The sequence below is a fragment of the Xenopus tropicalis genome, chromosome 2 (assembly GCF_000004195.4).
Source record: "Xenopus tropicalis strain Nigerian chromosome 2, UCB_Xtro_10.0, whole genome shotgun sequence".
In the NCBI taxonomy this organism is placed as follows: domain Eukaryota; kingdom Metazoa; phylum Chordata; class Amphibia; order Anura; family Pipidae; genus Xenopus; species Xenopus tropicalis.
Genome location: NC_030678.2, coordinates 27309430 through 27324225, shown reverse-complemented (window position 1 = coordinate 27324225; position 14796 = coordinate 27309430). Strand labels below are relative to the sequence as shown.

The 14796-nt window shown below is 38.5% G+C and overlaps 1 long non-coding RNA gene and 2 other non-coding genes across 5 annotated transcripts in view; all 3 read right to left on the bottom strand.

Moving 5' to 3' along the window:
- LOC116408765 overlaps positions 1-14796 on the bottom strand; it is a 220437-nt gene that overhangs the window by 79014 nt on the left and 126627 nt on the right. For 2 of the 3 annotated variants that reach the window (XR_004221212.1, XR_004221214.1), the window contains one exon: positions 11488-11553. This is a non-coding gene — a long non-coding RNA (uncharacterized LOC116408765). Of the gene's footprint in view, positions 1-11487; positions 11554-12867; positions 14593-14796 lie in introns of those variants that run through there. The other variant, XR_004221213.1, reaches the window with a different exon arrangement.
- mirlet7c (microRNA let-7c) lies at positions 9363-9456 on the bottom strand. Its single transcript, NR_049630.1, has one exon. It is a non-coding gene; the product is annotated as a microRNA let-7c (primary transcript).
- On the bottom strand, positions 10072-10142 carry mir99 (microRNA mir-99). The gene has a single exon (NR_049565.1). It is a non-coding gene; the product is annotated as a microRNA mir-99 (primary transcript).

Here is a 14796-nt window from a genome sequence, read left to right as displayed (position 1 = left end):
TCATTATAAAATAGAATTTTCTAAACATTAGATAGGAAATGAAGAGTTAATTACTTGAAAGGCCAAGATAATTGCCAAAAGATTTGACTAAATATAACCACTGTATCTGATTATTTATATTTACAGATAAACTTTGTAGAACAAGTAACAGGAATAAGAAAAGAATAAAGCAAGTGTTTCATGACCCTGAAATGGCAAATTTAGTTTTAAGGTCCAATGTTTTAAAATCCGTAAACCATTAAAAAGCATGTGAATAATACTCAGAGGTACAGAGAGGACTAAAGGGGATAATGTAGGATATGTTTGCTATGGTTCTTGTAACCCATAACAACTGTTACAAAGCAAACATATGATTGTTTGCTATGGGTAACTAGACCTGGTCCAAATAGTGTACCTTTTATTGCAATAACCAGTGTCGGACTGGCCCACCAGGATACCAGGAAAACTCACGGTGGGCCCAGGTGTCAGTGGGCCCTCCTGCTCAACCAACCATTTGCCTTGTATGCCTATACCATGGCCATTACTCAATTCTATATGAAAAGAAACTGAAGAAATTGAGTAAAAAATAGATAATAGTATGTAAAAAGAAGTAATTAAGAGATTAAAGAAAGTGAGTGAACAGAGAAGGGGAGAGTGGGCCTAAGGTCTAAGGATTTTCTGGTGGGCCCTTGGCACCCCAGTCCAACACTGGCAATAACCTATAAGATAAGGAACCTAGCATATATGGAACCCACCTTGTGCATGTAAGGATTTACGCTCAGTAACAGACAAATCCTTCAATCCAATCTTTGTTGGCTCTTTATTTTTTAATCCCATAGTAGATTATGGGTGATACATTATTGTTTTGTTCTAAATTTATATTACCTGTTCATCTGAACTTTACTCATCAATCCATAACAATCTTTGATAAATCAATCACATAAATTCAAACTCAAATTGATTACATACATTGCTGAGCTCACTGCATTGCGGTTACCTGCCAGAATTTTTGGATAAAATGCAACATTGAGGGTTTTTGTATCCAAACATCACCAACACCAGTTTAGTAAATGGGCCTTAGTATACATAGAAAGTGAGTAGATTGAAATGAACCCTTGTATATACCACAACTTATGTAACTAGGATAAAGCAATGGATTGTACTACTGACTATGTATTGCAGAAAGGAGTTTCAGTTGGACAATAGGGGGCTGATTTACTTACCCACGAACGGGTCGAATGGAGTCCGATTGCGTTTTTTTCGTAATGATCGGTACTTTGCGATTTTTTCGGATTCTTTACGAATTTTTCGGATCCAATACGATTTTTGCGTAAAAACGCGAGTTTTCCTATCCATTACGAAAGTTGCGTAAAAAGTTGCGCATTTTGCGTAGCGTTAAAACTTACGCGAAAAGTTGCGCATTTTTCGTAGCGTTAAGTTTTAACGCTACGAAAAATGCGCAACTTTTCGCGTAAGTTTTAACGCTACGAAAAATGCGCAACTTTTCGCGTAAGTTTTAACGCTACGCAAAATGCGCAACTTTTTACGCAACTTTCGTAATGGATACGAAAAACTCGCGTTTTTACGCTAAAATCGTATTGGATCCGAAAAATTCGTACAGAATCCGAAAAAATCGCAAAACATACGAAAAAGTCGCAAAATATTCGTTTTCAAGTCGGAACTTTTCCAATTCGGGTCGGATTCGTGGGTTAGTAAATCAGCCCCTAGGTGTTGCTAAAATATATTTACTTAATACTAATATTTCCTATGATGTGTTATTATGAGTTACCAACACTTCTTTTGCATTCGCTTCTCACAGAGAATCAGCCCCCAGGTTTGTGCTGCTGGGCTTCAATATAAGAAAGAGCGAGGATATTCTGAGCGTTGAGCAAATGCATCAGTTATTACAGTATGCAGGGTCTTGTATCTCATCCAAATATGGATTTAGTGTACTTTCTGCTTCACGCCAGAGACTCCTGACTTTTTAAAATTATTAGGGTCTTTTTGGCTTAACTATTTCAGTTGGCACAACTAAAGCCTAATTATTCCTACCTTTCCCATAGCTTTTGAGCATTTGGAAAAGCATAATTTGCTTTGAAATGTGCAACCTTTTGGGCAGAAAACAATATTTTAGCTATGATCTTTGTCCAACATGAACTAATGAAGGTAAGAGATTGTATTGCTTATATAAAGTCATCAAATAAGGCCTGTTGACAAACCCATTTTTATACAAATTTGATCATAAATGGGGCAGAATTATTATATCTTGTCACAAGTGCAACAACAATTAACACTTAAAAAATATGATTTTTGAATCATTTCTGCATAAACACCCTGCCTCAGTGGGACTCATTTATCAAAACTGGGCAAAATTGCCCATGGACAGTTATCCAGAGCAACCAATCAGTGATTGGCTTTTTTCAGTCAGCTGCATGTAGAACAATGAATGCAACAGTATGATTGGTTGCCATTAGTGATGGGCGAAAAGTTTCGCCAGGCATGGATTCGCAGCGAATTTCCGCGTTTCGCCATTGGCGGATTGTTTCGCGAAACGGATGAAAAATTTCGCCGCGGAAAAAATTCAAAAATTTGCCGGCGTAAAAAAAGAATAGTCGCGGGCGACAAAATAATAGCCGCGGGCGACAAAACAATAGCCGCGCGACAAAATAATAGCGGCGGGCGACTAAACAATAGCCGCACGACAAAATAATAGCTGCGGGCGACGAAATAATAGCCGTGCGACAAAATAATAGCCGCGAGCGACGAAACAATTGCCGTGCGACAAAATAATAGCCGCGGGCGATGAAACAATAGCCGCGCGACAAAATAATAGCCACGGCCGACAAAACAACAGCCGCGCGACAAAATAATAGCCACGGGCGACGAAACAGTAGCTGCGCGACAAAATAATAGCCACGGGCGACGAAACAATAGCCACGCGACAAAACAATAGCCGTGGGCGACGAAACAATAGCCGCGGGCGACGAAACAATAGCCGCAGGCGACGAAACAATAGCCACGCAACAAAATAATAGCCTCGGGCGACATTTTTTTTGTTGCACGACATTTTCGCTGTTTCGCAAATTTTTCGCCGTTTCGCGGATCTTTTGAAAGATTCGCGAATTTTTAGGCGAAGCGAAACGGAACAGATTCGCTCATCACTAGTTGCCATAGTTTACTGCCCATGGCCAAATTTGCCAGTGTTGATAAATGACCCCCAGTATTATTTCGTTTGTAGGGACTGAATCAGTATTATTTCTTTTGGAAAGGACTGCCTCAAGCAGTCAAATTTATTTTTATAAACTAATACATTAAATAAAGCCAAAAAGTGCCAACTTGTTGGAAAAGTTTTCCTTTCAGGAAAGTGTTAAAATCAGTTATAAAATTCAAGCTGCTGTGAATCCATCAGGATTCTCCAGTTTGAATTTTAATAAATATGGAATGTTTACTATAGTAATTAGATTCTGAATGTAGATTTTGGAACAGTTTTATTAGAATTTCATGGAGCATTCACTCAATAGTAAAATGTCAATTCATTTGCAATAGTCTCAGTTGTATTTGAAATCATTTAGTAAAACTACAGGGGTTATTTATCAAAAATCGAGTTGGGTTGTTTTTCTCGGTTTAAGAAAATATGTTGTGAAAAAACTAAAATATGTGTATTTTTTGAAACCTCAGATAATAGGGATTTTTATTACAGAAGTAAAAGGTGGTGAGTTTCCATTGAAGCTAATGGGAATTGTCTCCTAACTTTATTTATTTCCCCAGTTTACTGAGACATTAGAGTTTTTCAGCCTCATTGAAAATCAAGGGAATGTTACTTTTGCTTGCATGCAAGATTTATTTCTCATGAAAATATGTGAATATTCTGTTGCATCCTTTTCATCCATTTAAATATAGTAGTGCTCAAGGATGTAAATAAACATAATCAAGGAAAAAATAATACACATAGGGGCCCATTTATCAAAGTACGATTGCTTCCAAATAAAAAAATTGTATTTTTTCTAAGTTTTTGTACCTTGCATATTTTCGCTGATCTTTTGGCTAATTTGCGCGACTTTTTCGTACTGTGTATCAAACCTTACTTGACAAAATCATATTGTTGCAACGAGTACGAAAGTTACAGAATCATTCAAGCTTCGGTATCGTGACTTTCCTTGGGCCAGGTTGGAGCTGCAGAGTGCCATTGAGCCCTATGGGAGACTTTCCTTGGGCCGGGTTGGAGCTGCAGAGTGCCATTGAGCCCTATGGGAGACTTTCCTTGGGCCGGGTTGGAGCTGCAGAGTGCCATTGAGCCCTATGGGAGACTTTCCTTGGGCCGGGTTGGAGCTGCAGAGTGCCATTGAGCCCTATGGGAGACTTTCCTTGGGCCGGGTTGGAGCTGCAGAGTGCCATTGAGCCCTATGGGAGACTTTCCTTGGGCCGGGTTGGAGCTGCAGAGTGCCATTGAGCCCTATGGGAGACTTTCCTTGGGCCGGGTTGGAGCTGCAGAGTGCCATTGAGCCCTATGGGAGACTTTCCTTGGGCCGGGTTGGAGCTGCAGAGTGCCATTGAGCCCTATGGGAGACTTTCCTTGGGCCAGGTTGGAGCTGCAGAGTGCCATTGAGCCCTATGGGAGACTTTCCTTGGGCCGGGTTGGAGCTGCAGAGTGCCATTGAGCCCTATGGGAGACTTTCCTTGGGCCAGGTTGGAGCTGCAGAGTGCCATTGAGCCCTATGGGAGACTTTCCTTGGGCCAGGTTGGAGCTGCAGAGTGCCATTGAGCCCTATGGGAGACTTTCCTTGGGCCAGGTTGGAGCTGCAGAGTGCCATTGAGTCCTATGGGAGACTTTCCTTGGGCCGGGTTGGAGCTGCAGAGTGCCATTGAGCCCTATGGGAGACTTTCCTTGGGCCGGGTTGGAGCTGCAGAGTGCCATTGAGCCCTATGGGAGACTTTCCTTGGGCCAGGTTGGAGCTGCAGAGTGCCATTGAGTCCTATGGGAGACTTTCCTTGGGCCGGGTTGGAGCTGCAGAGTGCCATTGAGCCCTATGGGAGACTTTCCTTGGGCCAGGTTGGAGCTGCAGAGTGCCATTGAGCCCTATGGGAGACTTTCCTTGGGCCGGGTTGGAGCTGCAGAGTGCTATTGAGCCCTATGGGAGACTTTCCTTGGGCCAGGTTGGAGCTGCAGAGTGCCATTGAGCCCTATGGGTGACTTTCCTTGGGCCGGGTTGGAGCTGCAGAGTGCCATTGAGCCCTATGGGTGACTTTCCTTGGGCCGGGTTGGAGCTGCAGAGTGCCATTGAGCCCTATGGGAGACTTTCCTTGGGCCAGGTTGGAGCTGCAGAGTGCCATTGATTCCTATGGGAGGCTTCCAAATTCATGCACAGAAGGATCAAAGTCAGAAAGGTTTTCCTGCCGTTTACGATCATTCGGATACGAACATTTTGTGACTTTCGGATCGCCAATACGATATTATTGTGACTATTCCGATTTTTTCACAAGTATTTTGTGACATTTCCGATCATCAGAAATTATCTTATCTAATCCGAATTTTATCTAATCGAAAATTTGTAAATAGGCCTCTGAATGTTGGAAAAGCTCCTTATACATTTATTTCCAATGCATATTCATGGAAACATTTCATTTTCAAAATTGGAAGGGATGATGTGGAAATACTGCCCCTACCAACACAACCAGCTGGGCGGCAGGAGAGGTTGGATTCACCCCAAATGGCAAAGTGTCTTTAAAAGTGTTGACTGTTGAGCATTTTTAAGAGAATTTTCTTCTCCTTCTGATAACGTATCATCACGTTCATCAACGTATTCATTTTTTTACAACCCATAAATGTATATTATATAAAGCTCAACTAAAATTCTTGAAATGGGCAGATGTAGAAAAATAATGGGCGTTAGATGGAGAATAAGCGCATACATTGCAGGACATAAGCTGTGAGGAAAAGGTTTATACAAGTAGTTTATGCATGCAGTTTTCAACTTTTTTTATGGTCCAAGTATCCTTCATATTTCCCAGTAGTCCTCAGCATTCCATATAAAATAAATTAGTGTGCCTGAATGAGGAATTTCTTGTAATTTAAATAACATAAGTGCCAACAAATAAAATAATAATTGAAAAAAATGTAAACTTTCTTTGATCTATAAAAAAACCCACCATTTGCTTACAAAAATCATATAGATTTAGATATTTGTAATGTTATTAAATATAGCTATATTATATATATCTCCTATAATCATGGTTGGACTGGGCCAGCGGGACACTGGGAAATAAACCTGGGGGGCCACTGCCCTTGTGGGCCCCATCAACCCAGGCCCGCTATCCACCAAGTACTTTTGTGCCCCCCAACCCCAATTCCAGCCGCAAGAGGAACGCAATACAATGTGGTACGTGGGGTGGGGTGGGGCGGGTTGGTGTAGGTTGGCAGAGAGTTTCATGAGAGTGAAGGAATCCAACTACTTATAATATCTCCTAGTGGTAAACATGTCATGTTTTAATCTTTGTAATAAAAAAAAAACAAAAAAAGAAATAAAAACTAGCTTTAGAATTGTGTTTATATGTATATAGTGTAAGTATATAAACAACATTATTGGCTATCTAACAGCATACATAACAGTAAATGGGCATACTTATAAAAATATAAAATGTATAAAAATAAATTAATAGCAATAAAATAAATATTCTCCACTCTAAATTAATAGCAATAAAATAAATATTCTCCACCATAAGGTCTATGTTTGCATAGATAGTGAGTTTATGAATCTTGTTTACATTTATGCCTATAAACCATTGCACTGCACCAAAAAATATTGTGTGTGCCAGGACATAATGTTCAGCAAGTTAACATCTGTCATTTTAGCCTGAAATTCGTTTTAACGATACTTGGAGCTGAACAAAAAGAATCCTCAGTGAGAAGATCATAGCGGAAGAGAGGAACCTCACCCATAACCTGATATTCAGCCAAACATCCCCTCTTTTTCAGATATGTTGCAAATACTTTTAGCAGGGTTTATATCATAGTGCAGGGTAGTGCAGGGATCCCCAACCTTTTTTAAGTGTGAAAAAAGTGTTGGGGAGCCACAAAACGTTCCTTCAGGATGCCAAATAAGGGCTGTGATTGGCTATTTGGTAGCCCCATGTGACTGCTGGCCTGCAGGAGGCGCTGCTTGGAGTAAAACTGTGTCTCTGTGCTTCCAAAACTTCCCTCCAAGCCAGAAATTGAAAAAACAGCACCTTCTTTAATACCACTCGGAGCAATATCAAAGGGGGTATTTAGCAACATGATGCCCACGAGCCACTAGTTGGGGATCACTGTAGTGGTGATTAAATACATGCATCTCATGGTAGTAATAATAATAATAACAATAAAAAATGTTTTTTAGTTACTCTTGGGTTAAAGCAGAGATGGCATTTTCCCTGGGACCTTAGCACCATGGGAGCTAAAATAAAGGACAGAGCTATGAAAAGACTTGTACTAATCTATACTAGTGCTTTGTGCCAGTTTTCTGCAGCTACTTTGGTACATGAGGTATAAGGAGCTGCATGGTCGGTTATATCAGAGCCCTGTACCTTACACCTGCTTTGGCCAGGTTATACATACAGGGCTCCATGTAGCACCAACTGAATCCCCCTTTTACTTACACAACATTTTAGTGCTAATTTTAGCAAGTGCAATCATACTGAAACTCTGGGAAGAATGTTGTATTAGTATAGGTTGTGTGTGCTGGGTTTACTTGGATGGGTTGAACTTAATGGACTCTGGTCTTTTTTCAACCCTATGTAACTATGTAACTATATGTAACTATTATAGGTAAAAACAGTGAACTTTTTAGTTTTTTTTGCAGGTTCCACTTCATTAGTAAATATTTTATAATAGTACCTAGATGTTTTCAGGGATGGGTGTTCTATAAAAGGATTTATAATGTTTAACATCCTTCCTCTCTGTGTGTTGACAATCACAGGTCAGACATGCCTTATGTCTGTAGTACCCAGACCCCCATCTTCTCTAAAGCCAGCACTAAGAACATAAAGCCACCATACCTCTGCCTTACAGATGGCCAGCAGGTACTTATTTTTGAATTCCTGTCTTGAAGGAAAGCTTTAGTTGCATCAAAACCATGTGTACTAACAAACAGAGCCTCTGATAGACTATAAGTCCACATAGCTGCTACCAATAGCCAATCACAGCCTATATTTGGCACCCCCTGGAACCTTTTGCATGCCTGTGTTGCTCCCCAATTCTTTTTACATTTGAATGTGGCTCAGGAATAGAAAAGGTTTGGGATCCCTGCTCTACACTGTCCACAAGTCTTCAGTTAATCTAGAATTTTTCATGTTTCTCATGAAATGTGTTTCCCCCATGTACAGCAACCCTTGATGCTCTACTACTCAAATTCTAAATACTCCTTTATCTGACCAATTTTCCTTTTCATTGTGTCTCTGTGCATTACTTGGGAAGGAAAAGCACAGAAGATCAATCAGGTCAATCTTTTTGGTTTTCTTGTAATATTTGGTGACTGCCTCATTCCACAACCCACCCCCACTTAAATATTTGGTGCTGTTTTTACCATCATTACACACACACCACCATCGCAGAATAGGGAGCCCGGTCGGCAACTTTTGTTTACTGGGCGACTGCATGAAACAACTTTATAAAGTGAGACAGAAAATATGGCAAATTCTTCCCCCTGCAATACAATGCTTTCTTATGCACACTGATCACATTTGCTATGAAATACTGGTGATTACATGTCTACATGTTCACCTGATGACTGGGGTCCTTCCGAAAAGATTGTGTAATAATTCTCGAACTCAACAAATAAAACTAGTAAGGTTTTTTTTTTGACCCACCAAAGAATCTGAAAAGTGTCTCTCTCTTATTTTGCACTAAAATAATTTCTTTTTGGGCATGTTACCCTTTAAAACTGGTAGTTGGAGGCATTTCAACTGCCTCATATGAACTGAATATATTTATTGTATTTCACTCAATTAACCTTCCCTCTACTGTTTTAGGTACTCATAATATTATCCCACAACTGCCAAATGTTTGTAACTACGATAACTTCAGCATTATTGAATACTATATAATATAAAGCATATCTGTTTTTACGCATATTCCTATTTGTACAGTTTAAAATACTGTAGTTCAGAATATAATTTTTTTCAAATATATTTCTTAAATTGGCTTCAGGTGCTTCCGAAGGAACGATGTTTTGCCACAAAAAAAAAAAACCCCAATGTAGTTTATTCTTTTCTATTTGAATTTCTCACTTTACGTCAGAACTTAAAAAAAACAAAAAACAATACAGTGTTGCTATATAAAAGCCAAAAACTCTAATGTATAGTTTGGACAGATCTTTCATCCCAGGAGATGATGATTCTTCGATGGTTCAAGTGAGCTCCAAGGAAAGCTAGAAGGTTGTACAGTTAACTCCCAGGGTGTCATTCTAAACCATACAACCTACTACCTCAACCTGGATGCACACATTTCCAGTGTAGTCCAGGTCTTCATTTCTTCCCCATAAACTCAGAAAAAAATTCCAATGTAAACAAAAATGGTATAAAAATTCCAGATTTTCTATGTTATTTTTCGTTTTTCAAATGTATTATATGGGCAACAAATAGGTGCAAATGTTTTCTGGCGGCATTGCCCTTTTTTCCCCTGATAATGCAAATTAACACATTTTAGTCATTTCATAACTAACAAAAAAATGGAAAAATGAAATGTAATTCCTCTTTTTTTTTTAGATTTTTTTTCTGTAAATATTCTTGAAAGACAGAAACAAAGAAAAATACAAGGCTTTAGTGTTACTATATGTATGTTATAACCTTAGGAAGGAAAAAAATCACCTCTTTACCATTCTTTAATTTGAACTTGCCAGTTGGCAAATGCAATGCAGCAGAACTTAATACCACTAATTTTAATTTAAAAAATTATATATATATTTTTTTTAATATACTAAGAAATATTACTGCACATAAGTGAATAATTTCTGCCCATAAATATCCTAATATATCACCAAATCTGCAGCATTTAAAAAAAACCTTACTTAAGCCCAATGATTACATAACGCATTGTAGAATGTAGTTCCGGATCCATAATGACACAGACCCATAGAAACGAGCTTGAGCAAAGGAATTCACCACAAGATCGGATCTACGGGTTTATGTTAGTAGGTAAAATCAGCATTGGAAACCATTTCTGCTGCAGAAAAAACAGCACATTATCTTCTTTGATTTGATCTGCTTTTGTTTTGCAAAAAAATAAATTCAACAGTAACAGAAGGACTTTATATATTTTATACAGGTTCTATAGTGAAAACTGATTGGCTGCAAGAAAAGAAAATATTTTTTAATCAGAACTTAATCATGTATAGAGATTTGCAATGAAGAAACCAATCTACAGGCAGGCATAAAAAAACCGAATTGTTTACTTGTATCATTTCTAAAACATATTTATTACAAAAAACACACAATTTGGGAACGTTGGGAAATGCTTGAGAGTCATTGGTTTGAATAAAGATGGTATCGTGCAAAATGATGGATAATAGAGATCAGTTTATAAATTAAAAAGTAGAAAGTGTTAGAATATTTTTCACTCACAGAATTAATCCAAAAATATTTCCAAACTTATTTTACACACACTTGGCTGTTAAATAAAGTGCTTAATATTTAGTTATGGATATTGTTGCAAAATATATTTGCATTTGGCATAGTAAGACGTGTCCAGCTGTAGATCAACTGGGCTATATAAACTGTAACCTATAATTTCTCAGCTACTGAACTGCCATGAAAGCAGACACCAAAAGACTGCAACTGATGCAAAATCTCTATCGAAACAGAGCTCATTGTCACCGCCCTTTCTCCTGCAATGTTGTACAAGGCATGATGGGACACAGCTTTGGAAATCTCAATAATGATCGACATCTTAAAAAAAAAAAAAAAGTAAAGAAAAAGTGATACAAAATTCGTATCATCAGTCCACATCACATAAATCTTCGAGCCGCCTTTTATAACAGAGGCAGCTATTTTTAGGCAGAAAACCTTGTGCAAACACCAGCTTCCCTCAGTTTGGGTAAATTAATGGATGATGAAACGCTAAGGTGAACTTTAGCAAAGGAACAAGAGGCAATAGTTCATCAAAATTCCCCAAAATACTCTTGATAATTTGAGTTGGAATATTTGTTGAACTTCACGAGTTTTCGTTTTGGCACGACAGATGCTCAAAACAAACTTCTGATTTTGGTTTAAAAACCCATAAATATATATATATAAATATCTCAATGGATCTTCTGGCTGATATATATATATATATACACACACGCACACATTAAAATAAATAATACCACAAAACATCTTGGAAACACAAGAGTTCTTCACTGATGATTTTATGCATAAATCTTTGGAAATGAAGAATTTTGTCGCCAAACAGAAGGCAACTTTTTCAATATTTGCATCTTAAAATAACGACTTGATATGTCTATTAGGCCAATGCTAAACATATGTTTATTTCATTACCTTGGTTAGTGTCCAGAATGGAGGGCATCTGTCTTTTCCTTAATTTCGTCTCTCTTTGTTTACTCACTGAAATCAGGAGAGAATTCTGTTAATAGTGTATAGAAACAACCATCAAATTATAATTTAAAAAAAAACCACAGTAAACCAAAAATATTTATTTTATTTATTTATATTTATTTTTTGCAACGTTTATGTTTCATGGCAACTTTTCTATACTGTTGTCTCTGTTTTTAAAATATAAAGGGTAAAATGCCTCATGAATGGCATAAACAAATGAAGGGCATTATGTCCATCTGGGGTTTATTCATTCACAGTTAATATATATTTATGGCACATACAGCTGTGAGAAATGTATATAGGGTACCATTTACAGCTACTCTTCCCCCTCACACCTTTATTAACAACCATACAAAGGAAACTTCATGTTATAACTGAAGACTCTCTGTTACAGATAATTTGCAGGAATATTTGTCAAAATCAACTGCGACGAAGGGGGGAAATGTGCAAAATATAGCAGGAAATGACGTCTTTGCCAGATGAGAAGGTGCGACGTGAATTTATGGAATTAGGCTCCCACTGACATTTAGCTTTTCTAATGTTATTATATTATATTACTTTTTATTCGCTTAGGACCCTGTGCCTTCCCTTACAAAAGGATGCAATTGAACAACGACTCCCTATATAGGACGTACCTGGCCTGTTATTATTTTTGTTGTTGCTCGGAATTTGCTTTAAAGTTTCACATGACATAACACAAAGAACTATTATTAAAATGTTTTATTACATTATGAATGCATTCATAAGTCAGAGGCACAGCTGCGCACACTTTCAGCAACTTTATTTATTCTGTGGGGTTTTTTTTTCGTCCTATCTAACGCATTTATTTAGATTTTCTAAAACAACAAGTTAGAGACAAGCGAAATATAAACTCGGCACAGCAGCAATGACCTCAGCCTGCGTGCCCAGTGTTGCACTGAAGGCACAAATAAACCATATTTTAATGGCTTTCATTAAACATATCTCACGAAATAGAATTAACAAATGAACGGAACGGTTCCGGAATGTTGTAAAGTTGAAAAATAATAAGAAAAGAAAAAAAGGAATTGCTTTAAAATATTGACATCATTCAGACTGTCTGGTGTCATTCGACAGAAATATAAAACAGCAATTTACATGTGAAAGGCATAAAGAACAACATTATTAACGTTAGTATATGACAGCCAATATATTTTAAGCAAGTTACAAGGTACAGGGGTCAACAGTATAAAGTTTTAGCAAGTCTAAAAGCCCCTCAGGTGTAAAGAGAATCTGTGCAAACAAATATCCAAGCTCAATAAAAAAGGCAAAGAAGAGATAAAATATCTATATTAAATATTATACCTGCCGTGCAATGAAACGTTCTATCCAATAGTAAGTGGTAGAGTCACATATGGGCAAAGGAACAATAAAAAAAAATTGAACATGGTGTGGGGGGGAGCTTAAGAACGTCCCCTGTGAAAATCTTGACTCTTCTGCATATCTTGATATAAAAACCTTACTTTTTTGTGACATTTTTAACCTCTTGAGTTTCTCATTCCTTCTAAAAAAAAAAAGGAAAAGGACCATGACACACGAAGCCTTTTTTTTTTCTGTTCGGTTCTTTTCAGAATTCCAGGCACAAAGCACTGCGCAAAATCTGCACCAATCCTTGCCGCAAGAGCCCAAGCGGCGACATAGGTGGGAAAAATCCAGAAAAGACTTGTCGTCTGCACTGATTTTTTTTTAAGAAAAAGAGACTTCACAGATCTACAGGAGCAAAAGGGTCAAAGAGGCAGGGTGCCAGTGTGCTGCACTGTGGAGAAATGAGCTCATGTTTAATGCTGTCACCCCATTTGCCCGCTTTATCAGCCGGCTCTTTACAGACTAGAAGAAAAGTTTCTGCAACTGAAACGGCGTGAAGATTCAACAAGATGAGCAATGCACGGCACGTCCAGTTTTACTTCAACAAAAATTGGTTATTAGTAGCTAATATTGCTTATATTGTCCTTTTTTCCATATGAAGATAAGCAGCAAAATTTATCAGGCGTGAAAGGGACAGCCTCCTGGTGGCCTGCCAAAAGAGCCAGAATAAAAGCAAAGTTGTGCTTCAAAGCTGAATCGCTTGCTGAGTCTGGCTAAAGTCAAGTATTAAGATCCGCCATTTTCTGAGCCATGAAAGAAAAAAAAAAGGCAAAAAAAAAAGTCAGCACGGGTGCTGCTTTCCAGGTCCCCTTGGCACCAACACAAAATCTCAGCCGTAAGGTCACATGATCCTCTGCCAAATGGGGAGAGCATTCCCATAAACCATTCTGCTGATATTACGAAGGCTGCTATTGTCTAGCTTACTGTATACTCCCGGCTCAGCCCACTCTTCATTAAATTAGCTGGGAAAGGAAAGAAAAAAAAAAAAAAGCATCACCTATGGGGGTTGGGAGTCATGGAAACGTCTACCTGGCAAACTGCCCACTTTCTCTGCCCATCAGCCAGGGATGGAATCGTGGCTGCTTAATAGAATGATGACTAGGAATGTGGAGTTGTCCTGAGTAAATCTGATTCAATTGCACAGCAACTTAAGAGAAGAAAAAAGAGAAAGAAAGAGGGAGAAACCCCCTTTCTAACGAAATGCGGCCAGCTGGGTTCATAAAATCCGTCTTTGGAAAGTTCTCCGATTAAAAGCAAGAGTCAAATAAATATCTTGCAATACTTTGCAAACTATTAACCTCTCAGCTCCTAGCCCTTCCTAACATTTTCCCAAACTAAGTTGGGTGCCGTACGCCAAACGCAGACGCCAGGTTACCTCTCCTACCGATTGCAAAGACAATACAAAGCCACCTAGCACACTGCCGGCCTTCCCGTCCCTGAAAGAGTTAAACGAGACAATGATTTCCTCTCTCACATACAAGGAGTGAATTGCAGAAGCTGCCAATAGTTTTTCTTTTCAGACTTGCTTGGGTATTGTATAACAGATCCCTTTCAAATCTCGTTTGGTGTCGTCGGAATTAAAATTCCTGATAGTAGGTGCACGGCAATAACCAAAGGCAAAAGAGGAAAAAAAAAAAGTGTGCGGGGAGTGTAGTGCCGTAAGCTTCTCCAAGTAAGTGAAAAAAAAAATAAATCTGTAAAGCTTCCAACACTGCGATGGGCTCGATGCAAGGCCCCTCCCCGCCTCTACTGTAAGTTTTAAACTACTCGTTCCTTGAAAGAAAGAAAGAAAGAAGTGAAAACTTTGACTTTGGTAAAATGATTCGCCTCAAGCTTTTCTTTCTAGGATGTTTAGAGTCACAATGGGGT